Source organism: Aquarana catesbeiana, linkage group LG04 (assembly GCF_042186555.1).
Source record: "Aquarana catesbeiana isolate 2022-GZ linkage group LG04, ASM4218655v1, whole genome shotgun sequence".
NCBI classification, from domain to species: Eukaryota; Metazoa; Chordata; class Amphibia; order Anura; family Ranidae; genus Aquarana; species Aquarana catesbeiana.
Window position 1 is genome coordinate 142758613 of NC_133327.1, and position 17577 is coordinate 142776189.

At 44.7% G+C, this 17577-nt stretch overlaps 1 pseudogene; it reads left to right on the top strand.

The window, feature by feature from the left end:
* Nucleotides 1-16238: 16238 nt before the first annotated feature.
* On the top strand, nucleotides 16239-17529 carry LOC141141205 (protein arginine N-methyltransferase 1 pseudogene; annotated as a pseudogene).
* Nucleotides 17530-17577: the final 48 nt, after the last annotated feature.

Genomic DNA, 17577 nt, shown 5'->3' on the forward strand with positions numbered 1-17577 from the left:
GCAGACAGCTATTTCTAAAATGGTGACTATACTTTTCTGCTCTCCTACACTCATACTGAAAGAAATACATTATCTTGCTTAACGTAAAACCTACAACTGTAAAATGTTTTTAAGCATGACATTAATTACATTAGCAACATTGAATTTATCTACAGATATTTTCCTTCCAAAAGCAGTATGCTGGATACAAAAAAATATGGGAGAACTTTGTGTCGTAAATTACTTAAAACAAACAACTTTCTTTTTTCTACAGTTTAAATAACTTCTAACTCCCTCGGCTCATTAATGGTGCTATCTAGCTGAGGTACATATTCAAAAGAATATAAAAAAAAAATAAAAAAATAAAAAATGAATCGTGCCTTCCACACACACACTCACTCACTGCCAATAACATTTAGAACTTTGACGCTAAAGTCTTAACGAAAGACACATACAATCAATCACATAGGGATTCATTTTACACCTCATACAAAAAAAAAAACACACACACACATTTAACTCATATAAATATAAATCCTTCTATCAAATACTAATAGCAAGTGTCATGAAATCAAAGATATGACACAGAAAGTTCTAATTGCATTTGTATGGAGGATACATACCATTTCCCTATTCATCATACACTATGCAGAATTCAGCATCAGTTACATACTTCTTACAATTCACTCATAGAACTAACACACAGGGTCCTTTCACACCAACGTTTTTACAACCACTACAGACTTATTCTAACCTAATTTGGGAGATGATCAGTCTCCCTCACACATACAATATTCCCTAACAGTCTACAAAGATTACAAAGAAATTAACTTACACTTGTGAACATTCATTAACAAAATGTCATTATCTTCTGTTTTCTATATAGCAATACATAGTCACTCCACCTAGCAAAGTATGCATACACATGAACACAAATTTCTGACTATATATAAATATACAAACATTCACAAAATTATTAAAACTGACTGGTTAATTAGTAATTATTTATGGACAGCAGTGCTCAGAGTAAAGCCAATAGGCACCGTACACGCATACGTCTCCTTACCAAAATGCTTGTCTCAAGACACGAAAAACCGCCAAGCCCTGCTTGCCACGGCGATCAGGAATGTCTCAACCTGATCTTAACTCAGTTAGTACACAGACCGTTATAACAGATACATATAAACACATACACTTATAGCACAAAGACAATACATACCTTTTAACTTTGTTATCAAATGAAGCTCCAAAACCTTTACCTTATTTACCTGTCAGGACTTACCTTTCCTGACATCAACCTTCTAAACTCATGAGTATTATTTTACACCACAAAGGTACCTTTTCTACTAGTAGTTACATATCAGTACTGTTTCATTTTTTTAACTTAGGCTTTCTAGGGATTTGATAACCCCAAAGCCTTCTCCTGATTGATTACCAATCCAGGAAACCAACATGCATGTTACGCAAGTTCTCCAGGGGTCTTTAAGTCCCCAAAACCTCATCCAGACAAAATTTTGCAGTCAAGGTAAACAACATGCATGTTACGCCTAGGTTTACATAGAGAGTAATTAACCCTCTACAGGGGTACCCCTTCAGAAAATAAAGAATTGAAAGAAAAGAAAGAGAAAAGAGAAAAAAACAAAAAAAAATTAAAAAAAATAAATAAATAAATAAATACATTTTCTACCCAGGGTATCTCATCCTGTACAATGTACTTTAAGGCACCCACAGTTGAGAAAACCCAACCTGCCATCACAAAGATCTGCCTGGTGGACAGCGATACCCCAACAACAACCACCCGCCCCTCCTAGCGCTAGCAAAACACGGCACAACACAATGCAGAACTAATAATAGGTGTCTGCTAACCTGATGTAAATTGCGCATAATTGTGTTGAGCTCAGTGCCTCACCAGCATGGAGTTAGGCAAGATCGGAGTTGAGGTTATGCTGTCCCCGTACGGGCCACCAAATGAAGTAGAATAGTAAAGTATCGAACCAGGCAGAACTTCAACAATGCAGGTTTATTAACAGCTGATAACATACAGGTTTATGTTCAAAATATTACAATATACAGGTCTAATTTATACAGTTTCTTACAATGCAAGCATATTAGATATAAATATTCTTATCCTCTACCTCAATTGATACAATTGTGAATTGTTCTTACCTTGAACCAGAATGGGTCTTTACTGCCAATTCTTGGGAACCTCTCACCTGATAGGGACCAGCCAATTGGCCGGTGGTCTGGTCTCCTCACAGAGTTCTGGGTTCCAGCTCAACCAAGTTTGTGAGGGAAATTCACCTGAGACCACACTCCGGAACAAGTTAAGAAGTCTTCTCTGACTCGTACGAGGAGACAAGTTAGGACAGATACTTGCCCATTGGTTCTGACCTCTATGACCCGTGCAATAGGGCAGCATACATAGAGTTCAGCCTTATGAGCTCCTATCTGACTTGTCCGAGGGGACAAGTTAGGACAGATACTTGCCCATTGGTTCTGACCTCTATGACCCGTGCAATAGGGCAGCATACATAGAGTTCAGCCTTATGAGCTCCTATCTGACTTGTCTGTCTAACAATTGCAGAGCTTGCATTTATATACCATTTCACAAGTCTTATCTCAACTATCTTTCTTACCTATGATTGGTCGCTAAGATCTACATCAAAGTAACCAACCATAAATCTGACACCTGTTCTACAACCAGACAAACTTAATTATTCCCAAAATTCCTATATGTTCATTAAAGTGATTTATAACTGTTTTTGTCCAATTAAAAACACCTGTATAGAGACAGTCTGGCACCCAGCTGTGTTATCAAACTCTCCTTATCTTGATAAGATTTAACTAGCTTTAAGGATTTGCAGATTTACAACTTTGAGACAATTAACTTTCAATAACCCCACCAGATGTTTTATATGTTTCACTATATGCATGTATTTTAACAGTTTTAATGAGGGCACAAGCAGACCTTTGTTTGACCCTGTCAAACTTAATTAATGTTCTGTACATAACTTTCCTGTATTCCACCTAATTATTTTAACCACCTGTTTTCTTATCTGTCTGAGACAATTCTTCATAACTTGAATCTATTCTAATGAACTTTCATCCAGTAGACTATCTTAATACATTTTCGAGAACACCTGTTTACAAGTACTTGTCATAAAGCAGAGGTCATTTAAAGTTCAACACTTATAAATGAAGACTTTCTAAATCTATGGAAAACACAGTATACATTATTAAAGATTAATAATTGTTGCTTTACTTATTGAATAATAATATTGATAAAACCACTACTATATAATAATATAAATAATAATAATAATAATAATTATCAATAAAATATATGCAAATCAATATATACAATATGAAATACATTGGCTAATATGAGATTCCACAACAACCTGTGAAGCTCTGGTGAACTCCATGCCCAAGAGGGTTAAGGCAGTGCTGGAAAATAATGGTGGTCACACAGAATATTGACACTGTGTCCCCAATTTGGACATTTTTACTTAGAGGTGTACACACTTTTGTTGCCAGCGGTTTAGACATTAATGGCTGTTGAGTTATTTTGAGGGGACTGCAAATTTACACTATTATACAAGCTGTACACTCACTACTTTACATTGTAGCAAAGTGTCATTTCTTCAGTGTTGTCACATGAAAAGATATAATAAAATATTTACAAAAATGTGAGGGGTGTACTCACTTTTGTGAGATTCTGTGTATATATATATATATAATATTTTTTTTTCTGTCAGTAATAAATCAAATGGTCAAAAGTGTAACTGTCTAGAGAATTCATTCTTTCTTCTGTTTTGTCAATTTTAACCAAAATATTACAAGCCTGCCCACCAGGACAAGGTAGACTCTTTTAGGGCAGGACCTACGCTAAACTACACTATGCTAACCTACTCAATGCTAGTCATCGTTTCTTTAGTATTGGATACCTGTTTGAATTAGGCCCTATCCTATAACCTGCCTTCTTGCTTTACAGACTTGTTTACCAAGATCTACATAAGAGCAACCCTTTTCTTACACAAAATGGACATCAGATTTGGAATGGCTGATACTGTTAAAATATGGCGGGTGATGTGGTGGTCAGCAATGATCATCTATAATTTCGCTACACATTTTCCCCTTCTTTGATCGTTTTTGAGCACTCTTCCATATAAATCCATCCACATTAGCCTGGAATAACACAGGTGAAGTGTACAAGATGGGAAGAGTCCCCAAGATGTGTCCATTACCTGATTAGATCTGTAGAGACACTAAGGGTATTGTCACCGATCTTCCACACATATTCTCACCTACTGATCCTCTAATGCAGATGGATGCACATACATTTGTCCCTTACTAGCCTACCAATTAAAAGGCAATGCCCTTTCCTGTCTTCACACAAACCTAGACAGGTAAGTTTACATAGAGGTCGGAGACATGTCCCCACCAGGAATAGAAAGGAATAGTACAAAGCCTTTAACCAATTCCATACCAGGCCATAGTAATATGATGCCTGTAGGAACACCCACCCACCCTGGGCGGGCGTCATATGATGTTCTCCACTTCTTGCCGCTACTGCGAGCCCCCGGGGGCCCGCAGTGCAGCGATCGGGGATGAGGCGTGTCCCTCGGGATACAGCCCATCCCCGACCAGTGTAAAGAGCCAATCATTTTTTTTTTTTTACCACGTGACCGGCTAATCACAGCAGGTCACATGCACTTTCCTCGTGCACGGCACGCAGGCGTGTCACCCTGACCCATCCCCGAACGTGGTAAAGAGCCAATGAAATTGGTCCAATGTCCAATCACAGCCGGTCACAGAATGTAAACAAACCGCGGTAACGAGCTGTTACCAAGTTCTCCTCCTCACACACTGATCGTGTGTAAGGAGGAGATTGCAATAATACCTTGTTACCGCCTACAGTGCACACCAATCACACTGATTGCCCCCCCCAGTAATAAAGAGGACCTGCCACCAGCCCATCTGAGTACCTGTCACCAGCCCATCTGAGTACCTATCACCAGCCCATCAGAGTACCCGAGTACCTGTCACCAGCCCATCTGAGTACCTGTCACCAGCCCATCTGAGTACCCGAGTACCTGTCACCAGCCCATCAGAGTACCTGTCACCAGCCCATCGGAGTACTTGTCACCAGCCCATCAGAGTACCCAAGTACCTGTCACCAGCCTATCACAGTACCCGAGTACCTATCTGCAGCCCATGCCTCATAGAATATACCTTGGTGTGTTAGCTTTCCGAAATGGGGTCATTTTGTTGGTAATTCCACTGTCCTGGTGCTCCAGGACCTTCAAAAGTGTGATAGGGAGGAATTAAATTAGATGTGTAATATATGCTTCTAGAACGCCTGAAGTTACTACTTCACAGTATGTGGACAGGCTGTGTAAAAGTCTCACACATGTGGTATTGCCATACTCAGGAGGAGTAGCAGAATGTATTTTGGGGGGTACTTTTTGCTATGTACATGCTATGTGTTAGAAATATCATATAAATTGACCACTTTGTGTAAAAAAAAAATACGTTTTCATTTTCTTTCCACGTTTTCCGAAGACTGGAAAAAAATTCCAGACTGGAAAAAAATGAACCATTCAAAAGACTCATAATGCCTCATAGAATATACATTGTGGTGTTTGCTTTCCAAAATGGGGTGATTTTGTGGATTCCACTGCCCTGGTGCTCCAGGGTCTTTAAAAGTGTAATAGGTCGTTAGGAAATTAGATGTGTAATTTATACTCCTAGAATGCCTGACGGTGCTCCCTGCATGTTGGACCTCTCTATGCCGCCAGGCTGTGAAAAAGTCACACAAATGTGGTATCGCCATACTCGGGAGGAGTAGCAGAATGTATTTTGGTGTGTAATTGGAAGTATGCATATACTGTGTGTGAGAAATAACTTGTTATTATAACAATTGTGTGTAAAAAAAAAATGATTTCTTAATTTTCCCAAGAATTGTGGGAAAAAATTACAACTTCAAAAAACTCGGCATGCCTCTTACTAAATACCTTGGGCTGTCTACTTTTAAAAAGGGGTAATTTGGGGGGTATTTGTACTTTCCTGACATTTCAGGGCCTCAAGAATTGAGATAGGCCCTCAGTACATCAGGTGTGATCAATTTTCAATGACTGGTAACATCATAGATAGGTGGATATATAGGTGGGTCCTCCTAATCTATAGTTCTGGTAAATCTAAAGGAAATTGTACAGAGATTGTACAATCAGATTGCATAATGTAGCACATAGGAGGGAGTGGAGACACTATTTGGGCACAGAGTGTCTTCAGTATCAGGTACAGTGTGTCTCTATTATCACGTATAATATGTCTCCATTATCGGGTACAAAGTGTTTCCATTATCCGATACAGTGTGTCTTTATGATCAGGTATAATGTGGCCCCCCCCAATACTCACCTGAGCTCCCTCTCGATCCAGTGATGTGCATGAGGGCTGAGCTTCTCCTGGGTCTCTCATTCCTCATTGGCTGAGACAGCAGCATAGCTCCCAACTGTCCCTGATTTCGAGGGACTGTCCCTGATTTGGAGCAATGTCCCTCTGTCCCTCTTTACCCCTCATTTGCCCCTCAATTTGGTCTGATCTATATAGTTATATATAAAATGCACTTTTTATCTTTCAAAAAGTGTTTCTCAATGCTAAACTTTCATCCAAATTCTAAATTGCTGCATTTGTAAATTTTAAAAGCCAATATAAAGGAATAGGAGTGGTAAAAAAAGTCCTTGTGGATTTAATTAACCTTTTTTTAGTTAATTCTCCTTTAAGGGGGTGTACCAGGGGGCGTATCCTATGCCTACATATGCTTGCAAAGTAGGTGTCCCTCATTCCCATCTCAAAATGTTGGGAGGTATGCAACAGCCATTGGCTCCTGCTACTGTCAGTCACAGCCAGTGAGTCAATGAGGAGAGAGCAGGGGGCGGGGCTGAGCCACAGCTCTATGTGTCTTATGGACACATATAGCGGGACTCAGGATTTTTTTTTTTAAATGAGCCTTTAATGTCACTTTAACCCAATCATGCCTGGATATGGGAGGGGTTCCCCTAAGCAGAGTGAGATTCTCTAGACCTGGGGCTCCCAGGAGTACCTTGGGACTTTTGCCTATTCCATGGTTCACCCCTTCGTGTGAGCTCACCCCTTAAGAGATACCTGGTTGACCCTAACCAGTATTCTCCAGCTGCACTTGCCACTACATGCCTTACAGCAATGAGTCCCAGAGCAGCAAAACTGACACAAGCTTGCTACCAGGAGACGTGCCCAACGGAGCTGGGTGAAGGAAGAAGGAAGAGTCCAGAAACAAAGGGCCTTTTTCAAAGCTTTACTGAATAATCAGCCAAATCTACTGTTTGTTGTATATACACACTTACATTCATCCTAGTCCCAAGTGACGGCACATTGCTTGGTTACCAACAGTCATTAGCTAGGTGAGAAGAGAGAGGTGTAACCTGTACCTTTACAGGAGTTGCTCAAAGTCCTTCATCCCGTGGGCATGTCCAGATAGGGTTGCCACCTTTTCTTCAAGCCAAACCCAAACACTTTAGCGGCGGCATTTTTTGGGGGGGTATACGCTATAACAGGCGTAGACAACCCCCGGCACTGGTGCCGCAAGCGGCACATGAAGCCTCTTTTGCCGGCACTCAACTCCCTTCCCATCAGCAGAGCAGCGCAGGGAAGTGTCAGTGAGACACTAATGCATTCTAATCTTCAGAATTCCCCCGCCGCACCTGCACTAAGGGGGAGGCACATTGTAAAATATGGGAAACATTGTTTGGTTCTCTAACTTTGCTGTAGCTGCGATTGTCAGCTTTTGTGATGGGGAAGAGATTGGGTGCAGTTCTGCTTGGGGAGGCGGCCCCTGTTTCCAGGAGGAGGAGGACTGTCAATGGCCACCGCTAAAGCCAATCACAGTCCTGCTAGCCCCGTCCACCATCTGGAGGAAGATGACTCGCTTGGTTGCCAAAACCAATCTCAGAAAGAAGAGATTTCACTGTGATTTAGAAAACCACAATCAGGTGACAGTTTGTGGAATTACTGTTGAGCTTCTGGGAACTTTGTTGAAATTATTCCTGAACCATTGCATCACTTACTACTGAACCCCGGCACTCTGTGTCCCTTTAAGCCACAGCCAGTATTCAGCGCAATGAAAATCACACCCAACTTTTCCTGTGGCACAGAGCGCCGCACTTTTTCTCAGCTGTGGGGGCCCAACTTATGATCCTGCACATAGACCCACTGCTTTCACAAAATACCCCTGACCTGAACTTATCACTGCACATCCATTCCATATGCTGGTATGTGACATCACATACATAACAAACATCACATACATCACATACAAGCACGTGGACTGTATGCAAGAGGTGGATCAGCAGGATGAGTGTGCCAGGACAGGTAGATGTGTCTCATCTCTGCTTCCTTTCAGTGCCATCTTCAGAGCATTATAGGCCCCCGGGCAATACAGTGCACTGGGGCCCTGTCTACACAATCATGCACGAGAAAAAAATGCAAATTATCAATAAGGCTATATTTATTGGTACTTCCAACAAAATCAGTGTTTAAACATTAAGACAACTTTTGGACAATATAACACAGAAATTGAAAAACAAGATATTACAGATTGAAATGGGACAGTACAAAAGCACTAATTATGTGTAAGCATGTAAGCGGGAGATATTTGTAATCTGGCAATGCTGGGGACTTCTGGTCACCCTAGGATAGTGGCCAGCAGGGCCTACAGGTCAGTAACCAGCAGGGCCCACAGGTCAGGGGCCAGCAGGACCCACAGGTCAGTGGCCAGCAGAACCCACATGTCATTGGCCAGCAGGACCCACATGTCAGTGGCCAGCAGGACCCACAGGTCAGTGGCCAGATCCCAGCAGGACCCACAAGCTGCAGGACCTGTGGGTCCTACTTCTCACTGACCTGTGGGTCCTGCTGGGAGCTGTCAGTGGGCCTGTGGGTCCTGCTGGGAGCTGGCCACTGCATAGTTGCCAACAGTCCCGATTTTCCCAGGACGATCCCGATTTTGGGACCCTCATCCCGATTGCAGGCTGTCCCGAATCGGGATTTTCCATAAGGAAAATCGGGAATGTTGTTTTTTTTGTTTTTTTGGAGCAGCGAGCTCCAGCAAAATGGCAGCCAGCGCTGCCGCTCTATCTTCCTCTAGTGTTGAGTGGAGAGGGGAAGGGGACTCGATCCGTGCAGCCAATGAAGTGGCTTCTTTAGCTGCACGGCCCCTCCCCTCTCCACTGAAGCGAGCAGAAGACACGGCGCCGTCGCCGTGTCTTGCTGAAAGTTCCCCAGCCCCGTACTGCGCAAGCGCTGCACCTGCGCAGTACAGGGGGTCCTCCATTGCCGAGGGGAACTTTCTTGGCAGAACCCCGGCCGCTCCTGCACTAAGCGGGGGCCAGGCTGCATTGAGGGGGGGCTGCACTGAGGGGGGGCTGCACTGAGGGGGGCTGCACTAACTGAGGGGGGGCTGCACTGAGGGGGGGCTGCACTGAGGGGGGGTCTGCACTAATAGAGGGGGGCTGCACTGAGGGGGGCTGCACTAATAGAGGGGGCTGCACTAATAGAGGGGGGGCTGCACTGAGGGGGGGCTGCACTAATAGAGGGGGGCTGCACTGAGGGGGGCTGCACTAATAGAGGGGGGCTGCACTAATAGAGGGGGGCTACACTAATAGAGGGGGGCTGCGCTGAGGGGGGTCTGCACTAATAGAGGGGGGCTGCACTGAGGGGGGGGCTGCACTAATAGAGGGGGGCTGCAATAATAGAGGGGGGCTGCACTGAGCGGGGGGCCGGGCTGCATTGAGGGGGGGGCTGCACTGAAGGGGGGGCTGCACTAACTGAGGGGGGCTGCACTGAGGGGGGGCTGCACTAACTGAAGGGGGGGCTGCACTGAGGGGGGGGCTGCACTGAGGGGGGCTGCACTAACTGAGGGGGGGCTGCACTGAGGGAGGGTCTGCACTAAATGGGGGGTGCACTGAGGGGGGGTCTGCACTAATAGAGGGGGGCTGCACTAATAGAGGGGGGGCTGCACTGAGGGGGGGTCTGCACTAATAGAGGTGGGGCTGCACTGAGGGGGGGCTGCACTAATAGAGGGGGGCTGCACTAATAGGGGGGGCTGCACTGAGGGGGGGTCTGCACTAATAGAGGGGGGCTGCAATAAAAGAGGGGGGCTGCACTGAGCGGGGACCGGGCTGCATTGAGGGGGGGCTGCACTGAGGGGGGGCTGCATTGAGGGGGGCTGCACTAACTGAGGGGGGGCTGCACTGAGGGGGGTCTGCACTAATAGAGGGGGGCTGCACTGAGGGGGGTCTGCACTAATAGAGGGGGGCTGCACTGAGGGGGGTCTGCACTAATAGAGGGGGGCTGCACTGAGGGGGGCTGCACTAATAGAGGGGGGCTGCACTGAGGGGGGCTGCACTAATAGAGGGGGGCTGCATTGAGGGGGGCTGCACTAATAGAGGGGGGCTGCACTAATAGAGGGGGGCTGCACTAATAGAGGGGGGGCTGCACTGAGGGGGGTCTGCACTAATAGAGGGGGGGGCTGCACTGAGGGGGGGTCTGCACTAATAGAGGGGGGTCTTCACTGATGGAGGGGGTCTGCACTGATGGAGGGGATCTGCACTGATGGAGGGGATCTGCACTGAGGGGGTCTATACAGACTCTGGCGGGGGCACCTGATGCAAGGACAGACTCTGATGGGGGCACCTGATGCAAGGACAGACTCTGGCGGGGGCACCTGATGCAAGGACAGACTCTGGCGGGGGCACCTGATGCAAGGACAGACTCTGCCGGGGGCACCTGATGCAAGGACAGACTCTGCTGGTGGCACCTGATGCAAGGACAGACTCTGCCGGGGGCACGTGATGCAAGCACAGACTCTGCCAGTGGCACCTGATGCAAGGACAGACTCTGCTGGGGGCACCTGATGCAAGGACAGACTCTGCTGGTGGCAGGCGACGTGGCTAGTGACACGCTCAGGGATCCCACTGATTCGGCATTATGGTGAGTTGAATGATTTAATTTTATATTACAATGTAATAATAGAAATAATGCGCTTCAATCATCCTGACACCATAACAACCATGGTGCCGGGATGATTGAAGCGTTAACACCAGGCGTTTGGAGTATCTTTATCTGCTGATTGTTAAACTTTCTAGAATACACATATTTCTATTGTGTAGGATCTGGGGCGGCTGTCTCGTCATTTCCCTCTCCCCCTTTCCCTCTCCCCCTTTCCCTCTCCATCCCTCATTCATCTCAGACTCTAACCACACCCTCTTGAGCCACGCCCATTTAAGCCATGCCCACTTTCACGTAAGCCACGCCCATTTTAACGTAAGCCACGTCCGCTTTCACATAAGCCGCGCCCAGTTTTCTCATAAGCCACGCCCCTTTCCCCCGTAATCCACGCCCATTTAATTCCTACCTATCACATTTTTGAAGGTCCTGGAGCACCAGGACAGTGGAATTACCAACAAAATGACCCCATTTCGGAAAGCTAACACCCCAAGGTATATTCTATGAGGCATGGGCTGCAGATAGGTACTCGGGTACTGTGATAGGCTGGTGACAGGTACTTGGGTACTCTGATGGGCTGGTGACAAGTACTCCGATGGGCTGGTGACAGGTACTCTGATGGGCTGGTGACAGGTACTTGGGTACTCTGATGGGCTGGTGACAGGTACTCAGATGGGCTGGTGACAGGTACTCGGGTACTCTGATGGGCTGGTAAAAGGTACTTGGGTACTCTGATGGGCTGGTGACAGGTACTCAGGCTAGTGACAGGTACTTGGGTACTCTGATGGGCTGGTGATAGGTACTCAGATGGGCTGGTGACAGGTACTCGGGTATTCTGATGGGCTGGTGATAGGTACTCAGATGGGCTGGTGACAGGAACTCAGATGGGCTGGTGGCAGGTCCTCTTTATTACTGGGGGGGCAATCAGTGTGATTGGTGTGCACTGTAGGCGGTAACAAGGTATTACTGCAATCTCCTCCTTACACACGATCAGTGTGTGAGGAGGAGAACCCGGTAACAGCTCGTTACCGCGGTTTGTTTACATTCTGTGACCGGCTGTGATTGGACATTGGACCAATTTCATTGGCTCTTTACCACGTTCGGGGATGGGTCAGGGTGACACGCCTGCGCGCCATGCACAAGGAAAGTGCATGTGACCTGCTGTGATTAGACACAGCCGGTCACGTGGTAAAAAAAAAAAATTATTGGCTCTTTACACTGGTCGGGGATGGGCTGTATCCCGAGGGACACGCCTCATCCCCGATCGCTGCGCTACAGGCCCCCGGGGCTCACAGTAGCGGCAAGAAGTGGAGGACATCATATGACGCCCGCCCAGGGTGGGTGGGTGTTCCTACGGCATCATATTACTATGGCCTGGTATGGAATTGGTTAAAGGCTTTGTACTATTCCTTTCTATTCCTGGTGGGGACATGTTTCCGACCTCTATGTAAACTTACCTGTCTAGGTTTGTGTGAAGACAGGAAAGGGCATTGCCTTTTAATTGGTAGGCTAGTAAGGGACAAATGTATGTGCATCCATCTGCATTAGAGGATCAGTAGGTGAGAATATGTGTGGAAGATCGGTGACAATACCCCTAGTGTCTTTACAGATCTAATCAGGTAATAGACACATCTTGGGGACTCTTCCCATCTTGTACACTTCACCTGTGTTATTCCAGGCTAATGTGGATGGATTTATATGGAAGAGTGCTCAAAAGTGATCAAAGAAGGGGAAAATGTGTAGAGAAATTATAGATGATCATTGCTGACCACCACATCACCCGCCATATTTTAACAGTATCAGCCATTCCAAATCTGATGTCCATTTTGTGTAAGAAAAGGGTTGCTCTTATGTAGATCTTGGTAAACAAGTCTGTAAAGCAAGAAGGCAGGTTATAGGATAGGGCCTAATTCAAACAGGTATCCAATACTAAAGAAATGATGACTAGCATTGAGTAGGTTAGCATAGTGTAGTTTAGTGTAGGTCCTGCCCTAAAAGAGTCTACCTTGTCCTGGTGGGCAGGCTTGTAATATCTTGGTTAAAATTGACAAAACAGAAGAAAGAATGAATTCTCTAGACAGTTTCACTTTTGACCATTTAATTTATTACTGACAGAAAAAAAAAAAAAAAAATATATATATATCTATATATATATATAGATATATATATATATATATATATATATACAGAATCTCACAAAAGTGAGTACACCCCTCACATTTTTGTAAATATTTTATTATATCTTTTCATGTGACAAAACTGAAGAAATGACACTTTGCTACAATGTAAAGTAGTAAGTGTACAGCTTGTATAACAGTGTAAATTTGCTGTCCCCTCAAAATAACTCAACAGCCATTAATGTCTAAACCGCTGGCAACAAAAGTGAGTACACCTCAAAGTAAAAATGTCCAAATTGGGGACACAGTGTCAATATTCTGTGTGACCACCATTATTTTCCAGCACTGCCTTAACCCTCTTGGGCATGGAGTTCACCAGAGCTTCACAGGTTGCCACTGGAGTCCTCTTCCACTCCTTCATCACGGAGCTGGTGGATGTTAGAGCCCTTGCGCTCCTCCACCTTCCGTTTGAGGATGCCCCACATATGCTCAATAGGTTTTAGGTCTGCAGACATACTTGGCCAGTCCGTCACATTTACCCTCACCTTCTTTAGCAAGGCAGTGGTCCTCTTGGGGGTGTGTTTGGGGTCGTTATCATGTTGGAATACTGCCCTGTGGCCCAGTCTCCAAAGGGAGGGGATCATGCTCTGCTTCAGTATGTCACAGTACATGTTGGCATTCATGGTTCCCCCAATGAACTGTAGCTCCCCAGTGCCGGAAGCACTCATGCAGCCCCAGACCATGACACTCCCACCACCATGCTTGACTGTAGACAAGACACACTTGTCTTTGTACTCCTCACCTGGTTGCTGCCACACATGCTTGACACCATCTGAACCAAATAAGTTTATCTTGGTCTCATCAGACCACAGGACATGGTTCCAGTAATCCATGTCTGCTTGTCTTTAGCAAACTGTTTGTGGGCTTTCTTGTATATTATCTTTAGAAGAGGCTTCCTTCTGGGATGACAGCCATGCAGACCAATTTGATGCAGTGTGCGGTGTATGGTCTGAGCACTGACAGGCTGACCCCCCACCCCTTCAACCTCTGCAGCAATGCTGGCAGCACAAATACGTCTATTTCCCAAAGACAACCTCTGGATATGAAGCTGAGCACATGCACTCAACTTCTTTGGTCAACCATGGCGAGGCCTGTTCTGAGTGGAACTTGTCCTGTTAAACCGCTGTATGGTCTTGGCCACTGTGCTGCAGCTCAGTTTCAGGGTCTTGGCAATCTTCTTATAGCCTAGGCCATATTTATGTACAACAACAATTCTTTTTTTTAGATCTTTAGAGTGGTCTTTGCCATGACACTAACGAGTCACATGACACCGGGGAGGGAAAATGGCTAATTGGGCCCAATGTGAACTTTTTCACTTAGGGGTGTACTCACTTTTGTTGCCAGCGGTTTAGACAATAATGGCTGTGTTATTTTGAGGGGACAGCAAATTTACACTGTTATAACAAGTTGTACATTCACTACTTTACATTGTAGCAAAGTGTCATTACTTCAGTGTTGTCACATGAAAAGATATTGTGTGAGGAGACTTTTGTGAGATACTATATATATATATATATATATATATATATATATATATATATATACTGTATATACCATAGTTTGTAGACACTATAACTTTCACACAAACCAATAATATACACTTATTGGGATTTTTTTCTTTTAAAGACATGTAGCAAAATACATTTTGACCTAAATTTGCCAATAAATTAGATTTTATTGGATATGTTTTATAACAAAATACAGTATATATATATTTTTTCAAACTTTTCGGTCTTTTTTTGTTTAAATTGCAAAAAACAAAACAAAACAAAAAAAAATAGTAATGATCAAATACCACCAAAAGAAAGCTCTATTTGTGTGAAAAAGATGATACAAATTTTGTTTGGGTACAGTGTTGCATGACCGTGCAATTGCCACTTAGGTTGCATTCACACTACAGCGTTTTGAATCGCTGGCAGATCTGCCTGCGATTTAACAGCGCCGAGAAGTGACAAAATGCGGAACTCACATTTGAGATGCCATTCATTTGAATGACACCTCAAAGTGCAGTCTGCCGTGATTGTCACAAAATAAAACGTGCTGCAATCGCGGGACGCATGTCGCTCCAAAGTAGATCCTTAACTATTTTTGGGCAACATGCATCCCGCGATGCAGGTTGCCACGATTGCAGCACATTTCATTGCGCAACAATTGCGGCAGACCCACACCGCGATGTGAGGTGTCATTCAAATGAATGGCATCTCAAATGCGAGTTCCGCGTTTTGTCATTCACATTTTGGTGCTGTGAAATCATGGGCAGATCCGTGGCAGATCTGCCAGCGATTCAAAACAATGTAGTGTTTTGCCTTCCTGATTCCTGCTTTCATCAACATGCTAATGACATTTTTTTAAAAAACCTTTCTGGTTTCAGTACCTTTTTTTAGACCCTTTATCATCACTGGGTCTCTGTATTTCTCTATACAATGAAGGCAGATCATGGCTGGTAGGAGGAACCATCAGAGTGTTGTATATACCTTCCTGACAACATCACAGCACCCTGCCTAAGTACACCTCTCAAGAACCCTCAGTCCTAATGCAAGCAGTAGGCTGGCTCTTGTAAGGAGTTGTGCAATTATCAAAATGCTTTGAAGGGTGGATGTCAGTCTGGAGCAGGAGTGGGCAACTGAAGCCCTCCAGCTGTTGTGGAACTACATGTCCCATGAGGCATTGCAAGACTGACAGTTACAAGCATGACTCCCAGAGGCAGAGGCATGATGGGACTTGAAGTACTGCACCAGCTATTGGGTCGCAGATGTCCACCCCTGAGGAATGGGTGTTCCATATGCATGCAGACCATTCTAGATAATGCCCACATGTAACGATGAGTTTCCACGATTGAAAGAAGGAAAGGGCTAGATGCGCCAGGAAATGAGGCAGGGTCTAGCTGACTTGCTGAAGTGGTGGGCAGGGTTCTCCAAGGATTCATATAGAGCCAGGCCTCCCTACATGTCACAGTTCTCTCACAGGAAGCCTGTTTTATATTCATAGGCTTCTGGTTGTGTGCAGTGCAGCAGGCGAGGGAGACTCGGTGCTGGCAACATGGTGGAAGCAAGCACCTGCAGCATGGAGGTTCTCTGTATCCAACCAGAGAGCAGCATCAAACCATCAGCTGAAGAGATGACTTCTGAAGACTACTACTTTGAACCATTTGTGAACTTTGGTATCCACAAGGAATTGTTGAAGATGAAGTTCGGACTCTGACCTATCGAAACGAAATGCTTCACAACAGACACTTGTTCAAGGACAAAGTTATCTTGGATGTAGGAAGTGGAACAGGAATGCTTTGCATGTTGGCAGTTAAAGCCTCGTACACACGATCAGATTTTTGGAAGACCGTTCATCCGTTTTTTGTTGCATGCTAGTCTCATGTCGAAAGTGAAGAGGTTACTCACCATATGAAAATTCTCGTACCACAGAATACAACTTCAGAAGTGATGTAATGTGTTGAATAGTTTTGTATGTATTCTTTAGTTTCTGAGCATGCATAGTCTTGCTCTTACAATTTTTTTCGTATGCAAACCATACTGATTAAATGAAAATGGAACATTGAGTTCACATTCAACAAAAATTTTATAGTCTGCACATCCAGCTTTTATCTAAAGAAAAACCGGAATCGGCTGTCAAAAGCACCGTACTAATGATCCGAAAATCGGCAGATCATTCGTCGGACGAAATTTTACTTCCGATTTTCGTACGTTTGTACGGGCCTTTAGGCTGGGACAAAAAAAGATTGGGTGCTCAAGTATTTCGGACTACGTCATCAAGATTGTAAAGGCAAACAAACTAGGTTATGATGTAACCATCTTCAAGGGCAAGGTGGAGGAAATGAAGCTGCCAGTCAAAAGAGTTGACATAATATTCATTGAATGGATGGGATGTTGTCTGCTCTATGAATCAATGCTCAACACTGTTACTGAGCAAATGGCTGACACCTGATGGGCTTATATTTCCTGATCCTGCAACACTTTATGCAGCTGCTATAGAAGATGGACAATACAAGGACTGCAAGATGGTGGGAGAATGTCTATGGTTTTGACATGCTGAGTATCAAGATGTAGCCAACAAGGAACCTTTTGTTCACATGGTTGATCCCAAGCAACTAGTCACAAACTCCTGTCTCATTAAGAAGTTGGATATCTACACGGTTAAGGTTGATGACCAAAGCTTCATCTCTTCATTCTGTCTCCAAGTACTGCAAAATAATTACCTGATGGCTTATTTCATCATAAAGTTCACACATTGCCATAAGAGGACAGGCTTCTCTACAAGTCCAGAGTCTCCATACACTCACTGGAAACAGTCTTTTAAATTTGTAGCGCTACTCCTGTAGGAGCCGCTAGTACTTTCCAGGATCTTCCTTTGTTGCAGCCCCCACAGC